General features: G+C 32.8%; 2 pseudogenes across 1 annotated transcript; one reads left to right on the top strand and one right to left on the bottom strand.

Annotated features, from left to right (window-relative positions):
* Window positions 1-11956, bottom strand: part of LOC149553209 (F-box/FBD/LRR-repeat protein At5g56420-like) — a 37834-nt pseudogene extending 25878 nt beyond the window's left edge.
* Window positions 11957-12022: 66 nt separating this feature from the next.
* On the top strand, window positions 12023-13874 carry LOC149553208 (cytochrome P450 750A1-like; annotated as a pseudogene). Its single transcript, XR_016353401.1, has 2 exons — window positions 12023-12958; window positions 13082-13874. The product of XR_016353401.1 is annotated as a cytochrome P450 750A1-like (transcript).
* The last annotated feature ends 3174 nt before the right edge of the window (window positions 13875-17048 follow it).

Here is a 17048-nt window from a genome sequence, read left to right as displayed (position 1 = left end):
TAGAAATATCAATGGCATAAAATCTAAACCTATAGGATGCATTAAGTGCCAGCATTTTACATTCAAAAAGTTTAGAATATGGATTATTTTTAGGCACTTTTTTGTAAAACCCTATTTTATAAATTATATTAAGTATTTACTCATAGTAAATCTATTGTAAAAGGACAAGTAGTGCTTAATTTAATGTTGATGTTGAATGTAAACATGTCTAATGATTTCCTATATGTAGAGAGTATGTTTAAAATTGTAGCGAAACTGAGATGCTATACCAATTTTGGAATTATTATATTCATTGACTTCCTTAAATTTATTGATTTCCTTAAGCATATTTTGCATTTTCTTGAGAGGTATTAATTATGGAATACCATAGGAGGATATAACTAATGATGTATGGCTTTGAAGTGTTATCCATCAATGATGATGATACATGCATGTGGCTAGGTATCTCAATGTTGGATAAATCATATTACGTTTTTAAAAGTATTTGAGATGAGACTGACACCAAAATGGTAACCTAGAACAAGGTTGTTTTACTATCTTGCTGAGCTATGTTTTCTGACACTTGAATATTTATGAGGCTATTTTGCTACACAATTCCATTACTACTCTTAGTTTTTCTTGTTTAGTCTTTGTCAATGTTGGGCTAGGTATTTTTCATGTTAGGGAAGATTCTATGGAAGTTTAACAACTTTGCGGTAGGGTGGTAAAGCACTTGTACAACATTCTCTCCTTTATGTTTCTTGAGTAGGTTCTAGAGATTATTTTACCTTGGTCATCCTATCTAAACCATATCGATATTCTAGTATTAGATATATAGTATTTTGGTAAATGTATTTCTTTAAAATTGAATGAAAATTGAGAATTAATGTTGACTGGCCAATATTAAAAGGACCTTGACTCTTGTTGAATTTTCCTCATTTTATGGAAAGTGTTGATGTGGCATTCATTTTGTACGGGTAGTATTTACAAGTGGTGCAAAGAATATGGTTGAAGGATGAACATGACAAAAAGAAGTATGCAAGGGTAGGTGGGGCGCAATGAATGATGCACACCAATTGGTTACAAGTTAAAAGCGTGTAATAACAACACCATATAGAAATAAAAATGACAACTATTGGCATTGTAATGACAATAAGAGGATCCAATGAGAAGGAAATTAACTCTTAATATCATACATTTATTCACTCTTATGAGAACTTTGCTATTGTAATGAGAAAAACATCATAAAGAGATTGTTTCAATATAATAATGGTTGGATGCACAATAATTCAAAAAAAAGCTACAATTTCTCATTAGTAATGTTTCAAGACTATCATTTAAAGGAAATATATAAAAAGGATAGTATCTTCAGAAAGTAATGGTCATATTGGGCAAATAGATGTCATTGTAGATGGGACTACAATGTGAAGATTAATAATCAAAAGGATTAAATTAATTGGTTTGGAAGGCAGTAATAGTTCTATGGTAAAACCCCTATTTAGAGGACAATTAGCAAATCAGTGGTGTGAAGAAGATAATATTGGAAGAGAAGGTCTATGAGATTTTTAAAATCTTGATTTGGATGATGATTCTAGAGGTAATATTTGGTTGGCAGAGGTTGGTTGTATACTTCAAAATGGAGTGAGCTATTAGAGCCAATGAACAAATAAAGAAGTGTTAGAAAAGTAAGGTAGGCTAGGTTATTGAGAGGAGAGGGGTGAATCGGGAACCAATAAAACTTTTAACTTACTTCACCAGTTAATCCTTCATATATTATTTTGATCTAATTATGTACATGAAATAATAAAAGCAATAAAACATTCATATCACTTTGAGATAAGATATGATGACCCAGAAACCTTCCAAATTGAAAGTAAAATTGGGGTGGGGATGATGCCCAAAAGCTTTAGTAATGTAGTATAAAATTGGCATGTTAAGGCTTATAATTGACCATTTCTAGCGATCTTCCCTCTTAGAAACAATAAGGACTATTAGGTCCACCTTATTAAAGGATTTACAAATATACAGTGAAGTATGCACTTTGTTAGGAGATTTGGAATAAGAATGTTAAGGCCACAATGTTAGAGGATTTGACTAATGCACATGTTAGGATGAACAAGTGATTGATCTCTGATTTGAAAATTTGATTTTCTGAATGAGATTACTTGAATTACAATGACCATTTAACTATGATAGATAAGCATCTTTTATACATTATACTTCTTGTAGCCTTCTTCAATTCACACACATATGCTCCTTACTTATTCACATTCTTTTTACTTTATTACATTTGGATAGGATACAATACATTACATATATACCAATCCAATTAATTACTTACTAGTGTCAGCTACAATGCTAAATTCATCATAATTCAAAAAGTTAGCTCATTGTTATAACTCGGGTTTTGAAAACAAATTGGTGATGTTCTAACACTCGAAAAACATTGTCAACACTCGATAGACTCTAGTAGTCAATTGACATTAAAGCTCAATCCATACTAATCAATTTGAGTAGCAAGAACTTGGTCAAAACTGTATGACTCGGTGAACACTACGAAAATTAATAAACAATAAAACACTCGATTAACACTATGATGCTTAGTCAACAATATATTCACTTGGTTAACACTACAGAGCTTGGTTAACACTAATATCTTCATCACTTGTACTAGAAAGATTGGTAGACTCTACTATGCTCAGCCAATATTGTAAACTATCTTAGATGCACGATAGATACTATGAAGATGAGCATGACCTTCAATTTGACTATTTATCTCAATAGCAATCAAAACACTTGGTTAACACTACTAGATGAATGGTAAGCTCAGTAGTAACTTTAGAGATTGGTAGCAATGAAACCAACTGATTAAGTGTTAAGTCACCAATAGACAAGTTGACCTTCATGTCAGTAATCTCCTCCTTTGGAATTAGTGACAAAACACTTATTATAGAAAAAATATGAATTCTCAAAATTACAAGTCAAAACTCCCTTAGTCAACAATCTGGATCTTCAACTCAGTTTTGAGTGCTGACTATTGTTGTAGCTCAGTAACCTCTTACACTATTTTTACTTTGTTTATTTTTATTTTTCATTTTGTAAACATATTTTCTCCTAATCTCTACATATATTTTTATATTACTTCTCCCCCATACATATATCTCTCCCCCATATTTATATGTGGAGCATGATAATATTTTCCTTTTATATAAATAATTTTCTCCCCCTTTTTGACATTAATGCCAAAAGTGAAAAATATAAATTATAAGTTGGTACCAAAATGTGATAAGAAATCACCATGTACCTTCAAAATTATTGTCAGGGTCTTGCCCCAATTCTCTTGCAATAACTTGGACACATGTAAGGCTATCTGCACTTCTGCTGAAAGTTCCATCATATGGTCAACTATGGAGAAGTTATTATCATGGATCAATATCCTTGCATGTGCAATGTGCTTTTATAGTGCATCCATGTTTCAAAGAATCATGCCTTGAATTTCTTCAAGTTTTTCCCTAATTATAGCTTCCTCCCCTCATGATTTTGCATGAATATCTATAAGTACATGTCTAATCTGTGTAAAATGTGCATAACTACAACTAGAATCAAGTTAAAATTGATGTGCAGTTACCTTCATGTCTTCATCTATCTTGGATAGTTTATCCTTGATCTCCTTAGTAAAGATAGATGTGTCACTCAACTTGATAGAAAGGGAAACAACAGTATTTACATATATTTCAAATGTAGCAAGAATAGTAGATAATTCTACTTAATCAATAGCTATCTCCATTCTACTTACTCCAAAACTTTGTTTTCAAATTTTCTTTCTGCCCTCTACATAATATTTCTTTGTGCATTCACTTCTTCATTATATTGTTGGACAATTTCAACTAGTTAATCTAAAATAGGTTGTTTCTCATCAACCTCAATGCTCAGAGCATCAACTAATATGCTTTTGATATCTCCAAGTACCTAGTTTTTCTTTTTCTTTTCCTTTGTGATCTTTTTCTTCCTTATTCTTTTCTTCTAGAGCTCACCAAGGGTATCCATCTAATCGGGAGTCAGATGGGAAAGACCCCTATCTAGTATTACAATGTGCTCCTCTAGATCAATCTCTCCCCTAGAGGTTTCATCCTCTTGACCCATTTTCTTATGAATAATAAAGGAAACAATTTAGTTTCCTTTATTCAAATTTTTTTGAGACAGAGTCTCAACTATCACTACTCTAGCCATAGTGGAAATAGTAGAAACAAAAAAATGTAGGAATAGTAGAAATAACACTAACAATAGGAAAACCTTTTTGTTGCTTGGTAGATCCTGATGCTAGAATGACTTGAGCCTATTGCTTAGTAGATGAAGTGTTAGACACTTCACTCATTGAAGTACTTGGTAACATTGCTCTAGAGATTGGTTAGGTTCTTAGCGATCCAATTTTAACCTCAACCAACCCGATAGAAACCTTCTCTAAGCTAGATTGCACTAAGCCTTTGCTCAAAGAATGAGGAAAGGAGGTCATAACCTCTATTTTTATCTTTTCTACATCATTATTCTCAATACTCTAAATTTTTGGAAGACTTCCTCCTATAGCTTCTTATTATTCTTCCTCATCAACATCATCAATATCTACATTCTCTAATTTATCATCTCTTATTTATGCATCCTCTGTCATGTCATCTTCTTTGCCATCTATATCATCAATTTGCACAACATGGTCACTAGGCTTGTCCAACCTTAGATGTTTTCCATGAAATGGTGTTGTATTTCACAATAGACTCTATGTCCTTTATCAGGATCAACAATGCATTGAATTTTGGGGTAAGCTTTTGCTCATTTTTCCTAAATGATTCTCTCACTTCCTTGTCTGACATATTAGGCATAGGTTGCCTCAAGGTTTTTTCCCTAATGTCCTTAGAAACATTGAGTGCATTCTCCCAAATTGGTGTAACTACTTCTAGGATATTTTTAGGAACTTGTTTGACTAGTTCATTAGAGGAATACTTGCATTTTTCATTTTTTTCCACTAGGGCATCTTCAATCTATTTCATCTCTACTGCATTCCCAGTGTCATACTTAAGTGATTTGAAGGATGACATGCCTCCTCCTTATGCTAGTCTTTTAGGTCTCTCTTCAAAAGTAGGGGTAGTCTTCTGAAGTATGATCTGATCTGCTTCATCATCATCACCCAAATTTACTTTCCTCCTAGATTTTGTGGATCTCCTTATTAACATAGCAGGGGAAGAATTTGTAGGATTTTTTATTATAACCTTCCCTTTCTTTTTAGGAGGCTCCTCTTCTTAAGGTTCTACTTCCTTTGTATTCTCCTCTTTATCTTCATCTTCCACTATGTCATTTTCCTTACCTTCACTAAGAATGAGAGGAGATCTTGATGACTAGGTGTTCTTCAAGATTTTCTCTATCCTTTTTCTTCCTCTATTCATTGCCTAGGGCAGCTCAACTTCAAGTTCAATCTTGGCATTTACCTCCTCACATCTTCTAATGTATTGATCGTTGGGATCCACTGGCTCATACAGGAGAGCCTTAATAATATCTTTGGTGTCATCAATATTAAATTCATAACTAAAAGGTTTTACCCATGCCACTCCTAGCCTAACTCTTGGTTTAAGTGAATCAACGAAACAAAAATTTGGTTATGATCTTGCATTTATTCTAAAAATTTAGGTAGAAAATGATTCTTGATTTAGTTGAATCAACAACTTAGAGTCCTTTCTTATGAACCCTAACTTTTAGAATATATTATTTATTATTATTTTCTTTATAAATAAAAAATTAGTTATGATCTCATATCCATAATGGAAATTTAATTAGAAAGTTATTCTTAGTTTAAATGATTCAATAACTTGGATTTATTTCGTACTAAACCCAAGCTAAATGGTGAATTAGAGGACGAAGAAGAGAAGAAGAAAAGGAGGAAGAGAAGGAGTACAAGGTATGGGAGAACAAAATGATGTTGAGTGCAAAGAATAAGGTATATCTTGCTATCCAATTTAAACCATGACTAAAGATAAATTTAGTTGCAAATTGATTCTTAATTTTTAGTTGATTCAATGTAATGTTCCTGCTAATAGGGTTAGTTAGGGACAAGTAATACCTGCAAAAATAAATGTTAGAATCATAATAATAATAAAACTAACTATATTATTCTACCCTCTATGTTAACGCCAATCTTAAGGATGTCTCCAACTTGAGCTTCTTAGCTCATAGCTACTTCGCCATCTTCTTAGAAGCACACCCATTAAGATTATTCTTGGATGAACATCTTCTATCCAAGGCTACTCACATATGCATATGCTGACAACTCCAAAATATTCGTGTACATCAATTGTCAACCATGGAAAACTATGAAGATCTTAAATATATCACATGCTCCATGCTACGATATCAACACTCGGTTATGGTAGACAATGGAGATCTTAAATATCTAGTATGCTCCATACTATGAGTATCATATGGTATTCATAGATTAACACCCAAATATTTTTATTTCTCATATATTTTCCAATTGATAACTTCTCGACCATGGAAGACAATAAAGATCTTAAATATCTTATACATTCCATGCTACGAGTATCATTGGTAATCATGGTATTAACATCATAGGTTAACATAATATTATCCACAAGTATGATTCTTTAATATAAATAAACACATAAACATCATTAAAAAAATATAATCCATAAACATACCTTTCTTACCTTCTTCTTTTCCAAGAATCACAACATTTCATAAAAAGAATCTTTCGAAAAGTCACAACAGTTCATAGTTATAATCCTTTCGAAAAATCACAACACTTCATAACTAAAACCCTTTGGAAAAATCCCAATACTTTATAATCACAATATTTTTGAAGAGTCACAACTATTCATAATTATGACCCTTTCAAAGGTTCATGTCCTTTCAATATCATTGACACCTTTTCAAAAAGTCACTTCCTTAATTTCTTCATATTACTTTCCTCTTCCATTTTTCCTTTTTGAACTCCTCTCTTCTCCTCCTCCTTTTTTCCCTTCTCCAAAATAAACTCTCCTCCCTTTTATATCTTAACTTTAAGGAGTCGTGTCTATTTGTTAAATCTCTCTTGAATTTTCATTAGATTTAGTTAATTTATATTATTCTATGTTATATTATTTACTTACTTACTTATTTGTGTTTATTATTATTTATTATGAAATTATATTTAGAAAGTTAACATACTTTCTACAATATTGTCTCTTGTATTTAATTTTATTTCTTTATTTACTTTTTGAAAATTTATTATTTTTTAATTATTTAAATCATCATACTAAATATTATTTCATTAATAATATAGATTAAATAATAATAATTTCCTAGTTTTATAAATAAAACTTTATTATTATTATTTATTTAATAACATTTTGTTATCTAATTATTTTTTAAATTCTATCTTAAAATGGAGATATGACATTCGATGACTTAGGCTCCTCATTGACAAAACTCACTCAAGCTAATAGTGAATTAGTTTAACAATATTAGTGATGAGGAAGACAAACAATAAGAGAAGGAAGAGGGGAAAGGGAAAATGAGAAGAGGAAGAGGAGAAGGAGGATGAAGAAGAGAAGAGGAAAGAGAGAAAGAGAAACAATTACAAGGTGAGGTAGACTAAAATAATGTTGAATTCAAAGAACAAGGTCTATCTTGTTATCCAGTTTGAACTATGATTGCAAACAATATTAATTTAACCTGTAAATTTGTATTCTACGTGGAATGAACAATTTGGGTATTGGGATCTAAATGTATATGCAAAATTATTAATCTAAAAACATGTGTAGAGAATAATTACAAGGGCATCTAATGCTACTCTTGCAAGAAAGGAAAATATTGTAACTACTCTTACCAAAAAGAAAATTTTTTAATCTAGTTTTGTATAGTATGGGCAGAAGGGTGTTAGCACAAGAGACTTTAATGGGAACCCATAATCAAGTAAAGAATAACTAACTTTTGATCATCATTTCTACATATATTAAATATCATTATGTATTAGCTGAAATAATGTTTGTTGAGATAATGAGTGTTGCACACATTGCATAATATTGTTATATTTTATTATTTTATTTTATTATGTAATGTTGTGCCTAGATGGACGTGCAACATGTAAAGATTCCCATGGAATATTCTTGATGAGTTGTATTGTAACATTGTAAAAATATTTTATGTAATTATTTAATATTGGAGAAAAGAATTAAATGCCCAATATTAAATGTGGGGTTAGTGGGTTAGGTAGCACATGGTTTATGTAATACCACTTGGTGGTTTTGTGGGACTTGCTACTATATAAGCAGCCACAAGGGTAGTTGTTGTATAGAGAGTGACAAGGAGAAGACAAAAGGCAAGAGTCGAGCGGGACAAGGCTTGACAGGTTAGCCAAGGGAGCATTTGTGAAGGTTGAAAGCATGGCATGGGATGTGTGGATTCATGCTTGTTCACATAGTTTGCTCGGTTGTGGCTATGGCCATGACGGCTTCCATGGTTATATGGAAATAGTATTTTTTGCTGAATAATACATGGTGATGGATGCTTTTGGAGGTTGGGTTTTTTCCCTCAATGAGGGTTTCCCAGGGTATATCTTGTTTCACAATTTTGTGGGTATGTTGTCTATTCTCTTGCATGTGGATTTTAATTTCGTATTTTTTTTTTTATCTATTATGGGTTATGTGGAAACGGTTATATTCTATATTGCCAAGTTTCCTTACAATTGGTATCAGAGCTATGGTTTTATTATTGTAACCCTAGATTGAATCCATGGGAATGCATGAGAGGATAAAAGAAAAGGGCAAAATATATGAATGATTTATCGCAGATCTGAGGGTTTTGGGTTTGCTGTTATGATGGGATGTTGAAAGATTTGGGCATGGGAAATTGTTGGACAAAAAGATTTTTCGGATGTTTCATTTAAAATGAGGGTTTTGGGGGGTAGCTTGCAAAAATGACCTCCTGGGTAAAAACAGACCTCACCATTGGATCCGGGTTGACATTTCCATAAATTTTGATATATAATATGCCCTAGTTTGGCCATGTTCAGAGGAAATGAAAGAGTTTTTTGGTTTCAGCCCATGATGGCCATCAAATTTAATCCCATCGGAATTTTTGTCACTGAAAAAATAAAAAATGAAAAATCGTACTAAAAATGGTAAAAAGACTGTTTTAGTAAAATGGCCATAACTTTCTCTCAGAATATCGAATTTTAGAGTTCTTACAAGTGTTGGAAAGCTAATTCAGAGCACTACAACATGGTGTAGGTTTAGTTCTATGATTTTGAGATTTTTTCTTGTTTTAAGAGCCCTAAAGTCAGATGTTGTTTATTTGGAGCACGGATTAGGGCATAACTTGGGCATACGGAGTTGGATTTTGGACTTCGAGTAGTGCACCATGCAAATGTCAAAGACGCTTCTGCAGCAACATGATCTAAGACAAACCTCCAACATCTGTAAACACTCAATAAATATATCAATACCAACAACTCTCACTTAACTGTGGTAGCAAGTCACCTATGGCATGATAAAATCCATCTCCTATATGAAGATCCAAATCAAACAAGGAACTAATCCTGCACTATCACCCCATCACTGCCACAAGCTCCCACTAAATCGTGTATCCAAGCTATCCATGACATCATGATGAAAAACCATCCTCTAACTATGAGAATCAACCAAGACATCAAACCATCAAAGAACTCAAAGTGCACATCATGAGCTCCTCAAAAGAAACCAAATAACCATGATCCTCAACCAAGAAGATATACCACCATAACCAAATCAGAAAATCCAAGCTAATGAACATCAAGGATGACCTGTATAACCAATCATGTCATGCCAAAATCTATGACACCATGATCACATCCATGAACCGAGCATCTTGCTCTCAATATGTCCAACCTGTCAGCATAGTCAACCACAATCCTCCACCATGACTGTACCTGGTAACAACATCTCATCCCTTCTACATGAAGATAAAATCATGTGACTTGGGGCATAGACAACCCAAATCCAAGCCACCAATCTGAATATGCATCAATAATGAAAGATCAATGGGCAAAGACAACCCATAACCAAGCCATAAATGCAACCTGTAAGTATAGACCGCTTACAACACTGCACAACTTGTAGATCCAACAAGTCATCATGCATATCCAAACCAAACACTGATAACCATATCATCATGAGACCAAACTAAAATATGAACTGAGTATACAATGACATCAAAACTTAAATCTTCAATGCCTTAATCATCATTGGAAATGTCAACCCAACAATGTTAATCTCTGATAAGTGATGATTAATCTCTAAAAGCTGGCAATGTCGAGACTCCTCCAATGACAACTTGGTTGAAGGACTAACACCTCTAGCAATAAGAATGAAAAGATTAGTTCAATTCCAAGAAGTTACACATTAAAAGTGAAAAAATGAATAATAAAAATCAAGATTTTCCAATTAGAAATAGGCACGACTCGTGAACCAGTGGAGTACAAGTGCTAGTATAATTTAACTAGCCTGTGAGTGAGTAAGCCCATCCCTTCAATGAATTGCGATGGTTCTTTGATACTGATTTTCTTCCTCGAATGAGGTGTAAAATTCCACCCAATCTTTTGATTTTTAAACAATATTTTAAATGGTAGCTTATTAAAACAATATTAAGAACAAAGAAATTAAATAATGTAAACATTATGAAACTCTAACAAAGTAGAATGGAAATCTTCTACGAGAAAGCAAGAAGCTAAAATCCACAAGAGTACAAACTTCCAATCATTTTGCATGTTCTTACAACTTTATGAAGGATCCGTTTGAAAGGTTTAGATCATGTTAGAATGCCTTAGATGTAACACAAGACACAATGCATCAAAGTTCCTACCAATAATTGGAGAAGAAGAAAAATAGAGAATTATAGATAGAAAGAAAGAGCTAAAAGAGAGAATGATATGTTATTATAAGGACAAGTAAAGATAGAATGATAGAGAGAGTTGTAGAGATTCTAAAAAATATTAATAATTATAATATTTAAAGAAATATATAAATAACAATTTGTAAAATGCTATTAAAAAAATTAGAGCAATATTGTAAACTAGTAGCTAGTAAAACATAGTGTAAAGATTTAGTATTTTACAATTGGCAACAATAAACATCAATGTAAAACTAATAAATATATATAAAATAAGAAATATAAAATATTTAACTCTATATTTGAACTTGATAAGAAAAATAAATTGGGATAATTAATATTGACTAGACATTATTTTTGGTCAAAGTGGTGTGATGTGAGGTGGAAGATAAAAATATTACTTTTTTGAAAACCTAATCAACATGTCACTAATGTGGAAAAGATAAAGTTGTAATTAATACATGATAGAGTTCTTAAAGAATATTTGTATTTTCGTTAGAGAAAATTGTATTTTCTCCCTGTCAATAAAGGGAATGAAAAATGTGATTTATAAAATAATGACAAATTAAAAAAAGATATAAACATTTGAAGTTTCTTGTAATCTTTTAAATCCTATGAATTGATTGATCAATTTAATAGAAAATTTGAATTGCATGAAAACAATAGTATTCTGCCAAAAGCAGAAACTAATAATTGATAATGGAGTTTCTGTGAATAAGATTTTAATTAAATGTTGAAAACGTCTAGAGTCGGATACCCGTAAGATTTTAATTAGGTTAATCCTTATTTTATATAAACTTTAAAATAGGACGAGATAAGAATATAAATTAGAGTATTCGACAAGATAAGATACGTTGAAGATATGAGACAATTTAATATTCTTTCTTTGTTGGGTAATGATCCGTAATCACTAACGTACTTGTCCCAAAATTATAAAATACCGTATCCTGGGCCTCCCATCCATCCAGATGGGCCGAACACGGCGTTACAAAGTCTTCCTGACGCAGATGGGTCGAGAAACTCAGTACTTGAAGTCTTGGAAGCGGACCTCAATTCCACTGTGCCGCATAGATACGAATATTTCTATAACTAGGGCTTTTATTTGTGGGTTTAACTTGATGTTGTTTGCGCTTGTGGTTAGAGATAAAATATCTCCGACAATGGAGCCGCTTACTTGCTTACTGAACGAGCCCGTCACCATAGGATTTGCTATCTTCTTTCTCCTCTACCACTTCGTGTATAGGCTTAGGAGGGACGACAATAAAGTTAAATTCCCTCCTGGACCACGTCCATGGCCTCTCTTTGGGTGTCTCCATCTCTTGGGAAACCTCCCTCACCAATCTCTTACCATGCTTGCAAAGAAATATGGACCCGTTATGTTTCTCCGTTTGGGCTCTGTTCCCGCCGTCGTTGTTTCATCGCCTTCCATGGCCAAAGAGTTCCTTAAAACCCATGATTTGGTCTTTGCAAGTAGACCGCACACCACGCTGGGGAAATACGTATGTTATGGTCATAAAGACGTGGCGTTTTGTCCGTATGGAGCATACTGGAGGCAGTGTAGAAAGCTGTTGACTGTAGAGCTGCTCACAATGAAGAGAATTGATTCTTTCAGATTTGTGAGAGAGAGAAGTTTCTGCCATGATCGCCTCCATCTGGCAGGAAAGCGAGCACGGAGCACAGTGTGGGAATGTGAAGAAGAGACTCTCCACTCTCACACAAATTATTACTTGCAGTTGCCGGTAGAACCTACTCCGACAACGACTTGAGTGGGGGATATAGCTTCAAAGAAATGATTGACGAGATGTTTGCTGTGGCCAGTGCGTTTTGCATTGGCGATTTCATTCCTTCTCTTCGCTGGCTTGACTTACAAGGATTCCGCCGCCGCATGAAGGCCGTTCATAAAGTATTCGACCGTTTTGCTGAAAAAGTAATCGACGAACACATTCATCGTAGATCGGAAAAAGGAAAACCTAACGAGGATCATGTCAAAGACATGGTAGATGTGCTTCTCAGCATGGTCGAAACGGAGAACCAGACAATATCACGAAGCCACATAAAAGCGATGATCTTGGTAAATCTGAGAATTAAGGCCGTCTTCGGTTTGACAATTCTGAATACCAATTGTTTTAAACTATTTTTCTTGTGAACGAAACATGTGCGTGCAAAGTTCATGAAACAAATTATATGTGTGCAGGATATGTTGAACGCGGGAGTAGAAACATCGGCGACATTGGTAGAGTGGGCAATGACTGAACTGCTGAGGAATCCTGCAACGCTCGCACGAGCGCAGCAGGAGATGGAGTGTTTAGTGGGAAGAAATCGCAGCGTAAAAGAGAGTGATGTTATGAAGCTGGACTACTTGAGATGCGTGGTGAAAGAAACTCTACGACTTCATCCACCACTTCCTCTGCTTGTTTCGCACGAGTCGATGGAAGGGTGCAGCGTGGGAGGATATTTCATTCTGCCAAAGACAAGGGTGTTTGTGAATGTATGGGCGATTGGAAGGGATGAAAATGTTTGGAAGGATGCGCATCAGTTCAAGCCCGAGAGGTTTGTGGGAAGTTAAAAGGATGTGAAAGGTCAGGACTTCGAATTGCTCCCGTTCGGAACAGGAAGAAGAGGATGCGCCGGGATTTCCATGGGTCTTGCAGTGAGTGAGTTGGCTCTCGCTCAGCTGATTCATTGCTTTGATTGGACTGTTGAGGGTGAGGTGGATATGGAGGAAGTGTTTGGGTTGACTGTTCCCAGAAAAAATCCGTTATTTGCCTGCCCTAAATGGAGGCTCACTGCTGGATATCCTGTTTAAAGCAAGCGTTCCCTGACAGTATCTTATCTTTTCTACCAGCTTTTGGCTGATGTTGTTGTTAGCATGTGGTTATTTAGAAGTGTCATTTGATATTTTAATATAAATATTAATCCTAATTATAATAGAGTTCATCTTTTCTTAAAATTTGTAAATATAATATTTTTTTAAATTTTTAGCTTTATAGCTTGTTGTGTGTTGACCATAAGTTGTGTAATTTTGTGACAAAGCAAATTTATGAGTGGAGTTCATTTTTATTCTTGAATTATTAAATGAAGAGTTATGATGGTGTAGATATGTTATGTGTTCAAATTGATGGAAAAATATTATTTTATAGGGAAAAAGTCTTAGCTCTTGGTTATAAATAGTTTTCCATTTTGAGAACTACCAAAGGGTCAACAGAGAAATGCCTTTGATATGACTATTTTGAATAAAAAGATAAATTATTTATATTCAACTTTTTAGATATGTTGCTCTTTAACCATGGATTCAAACTCTGATTCGTATAATCCGAATCTTTTTAACTTGCACATTCCGACTTAACTCATTAGAGAAAGAATTGGAGCAATTATCCCTTATAAAAATTTGTAATATACAAATATTCTAATGAAAGTAGCTGGATTGGAAAATTGAAAAGACGCAAAGTTGATCTAGACCATATGAATTAAAATTGCCTTACACAATACTATTATGAAAAAGAGAAGATATATGAAATCAAGGATAACATGGAAATGAAAAGTATCCATAATGAGTTAAAAAGTTCAATTACAACTGCTTCAATATCCTCCTTTATTATGATAAAAATATTGGGATACATGCTAATATAGTTAGGGGGAGTGCGTTAGATTAGATTCTAAAATTTCATCAAATGGATCATTTGGCTCCAACAATTATAAACTAATATTTTCCTCATTTTTTTTCCAAACTCAATCAACATCCTTACAATGTTCTATCCAATTAATAGATGTTAGGAAGTGCAGCTGAAGTGAAGTAAAAAAATTTACATTTCTTCTACTAGTAGGCTTTCATTCCTTTAATCATTTATGATTTAATGTGAACACAATAGGGAAAATATGCACATTTCTACCACTATTTAGGTTAATGTCACAATTACATGGCCTTGGAATCAATTGATCATCATTATATTTATCTGGACCTTCTCCAAGTTTCCTAGATATATACTCTTGCAAAGCCTTCTACATAATAAGGCTATGCTAAACTTCTCTAATTCAACCATATTCAGCATAGCAAGAAACATGGACATAATATTGGTTGGGACACAACGTCTATCAGTATTAAAAATATTTTTTTCCCCAATAATTTTGTAAACAGCCATGATAACCAAAAAATGAGAGGTAAAAGAAGATCCTTGATGTCATGACATGTAATAGGCCAACCAAAAGTAGTCTAAGTACAAGTTCTATGTAGTTTAATTACAATTTCCACACTAGGGCCTTAGACAAACCTTAGTGTAACAACACATAAATTTAAAAGTTTTTGGGGAAGATGAAGGGACATGACTCAAAGGGATAGATCCCATCAGACAACTAATGGAATTTAAAGATGAAAATAAAATGGCTTCATAAAAATATAATGGAAAAAATTATCAATTCTACATGTTTACTCCACCCTATCATAATCAAGATTCTAAAGTGTGGAAAGGTGGAATGGGAAGAGATGCCAAATATTAACTAGCAATAGACATAAGAGAAAAGGAAAACATGAATTGATCATTAAAAAAATAAGTTCAATCTATTCTATTCCTATGTTGTTTCTTTCAAGTTTAGATCAAACTTAATATACCATTACATCTTTAATATAGACATATAATTCTTAAATATAATTCATAATTTGATGTACACTTCAATATAAAACTATTATTGTTACATTATTATACTAGTTTGGTCCATATGAGATCATACATTTATCTTATTATTGGTAGTTTAGGAGTATCTAGATTAGATTTAGTTCATTTACATGATTATAATACACCCAAACTTATGTCAAACCTTGAGAAAGTTTGAGTTTGAATAATTAGATAGTTATGTTTTTTTATTTAAAAATTACACATTGTTTATATAAGGTTTAAATGTGATTCAATAAGGGAAAATTGATTATAATTATTTGAAATGTTAGATTCAAAGAACACCGTATCTTTAATCTTAATGTATATCCTCTAATTAAGTATTAAAATATTAAATTACTCAATTAGACTTCATATTTTTAAAAATTAATTAGTCACTTTTGACTCCTTGTTTCTATTTCAATGCACGTACCTAAGAATTGAAGCGAAATTCACCAATAGATTACTAATATGGGAAACATATTCTTTTGTGTTTCTTAGTCAACTACAATTTGATGTTTTTCTATGAAGAATTAATATAAGGTAAATTATGGATGGATACAATGAATATAGAGATAGATGCAATATTTAAAAATAATCCATTAGAGTTCAGATAGCTTCTAAAATTAAATATTAGATTGGTTCCAATAGGAATTATCAAGTAAAATATCAAGCTAATTACTATTCAAAGGTACAAAAGTCACTAATAGGTACCATGATATTTGCACAAATCCATAGACAATGTTACTCATGAACCTTTATTCTAATTGTAAAAGTTGATGTTATCAAGAGTATCCTTAAATAAATTACTTATTATAGTAGGGTTATATGTCAAATGGATTTGAAACATGCATTTCTCAATGCTTTAACATATGGTAAAGTCTATGTGCAACAACCAATAGGCTATTAATCTCTAAAAAAAGTTAAACTTGTTAAGATGTTACAAGAATGCCATCATAGTAAAATGACACCCTTGTACATAGTAGAATGTTTTAGATTATAATTATAAAATAATAATATAGTACATGTTATATATTATATTATAATATAACATATGATGCTTCAAATGGGTCAAAGGGGGTCATGGCAATGACCCACTTTAACTCCTTAAGATACATCATATTATTTGAATTCCCTTTTGATCCATTCAATTAGATAGTATATTTTAAGGTGTCATGAGACCCCATAAGACACATAATATTGTACTACTTGTCAAAGTAGGTCAAGGAGTACTATGACCATTTAGATAAAAACATATGGAGTAAACCCATGACCCCTTTGACCCCTTAAGACACATATGATGTCATCAAATGGGTCAAAGGGTGTCACAAGGTTCCCCATTACCTCATTTGACCCATTAGAACATTTTTTGTGACTTAAGGGGTCTTAGGACACCTTAGGACACATATGATTCCATCAAAAGGATCAAATTGGATCATAGGGTTCCTTATAATCCATTTTGACCTATTTGAATGATTCAATGTTTCTAGACGGGTCTTATGATCCATTAAGATG

This window comes from Cupressus sempervirens, chromosome 6 (assembly GCF_028749045.1).
Source record: "Cupressus sempervirens isolate cs-2001-9-10 chromosome 6, ASM2874904v1, whole genome shotgun sequence".
NCBI lineage: Eukaryota > Viridiplantae > Streptophyta > Pinopsida > Cupressales > Cupressaceae > Cupressus > Cupressus sempervirens.
The sequence above is the reverse complement of the archived record's forward strand: the minus strand, read 5'-3'. Positions and strand labels throughout refer to the sequence as shown.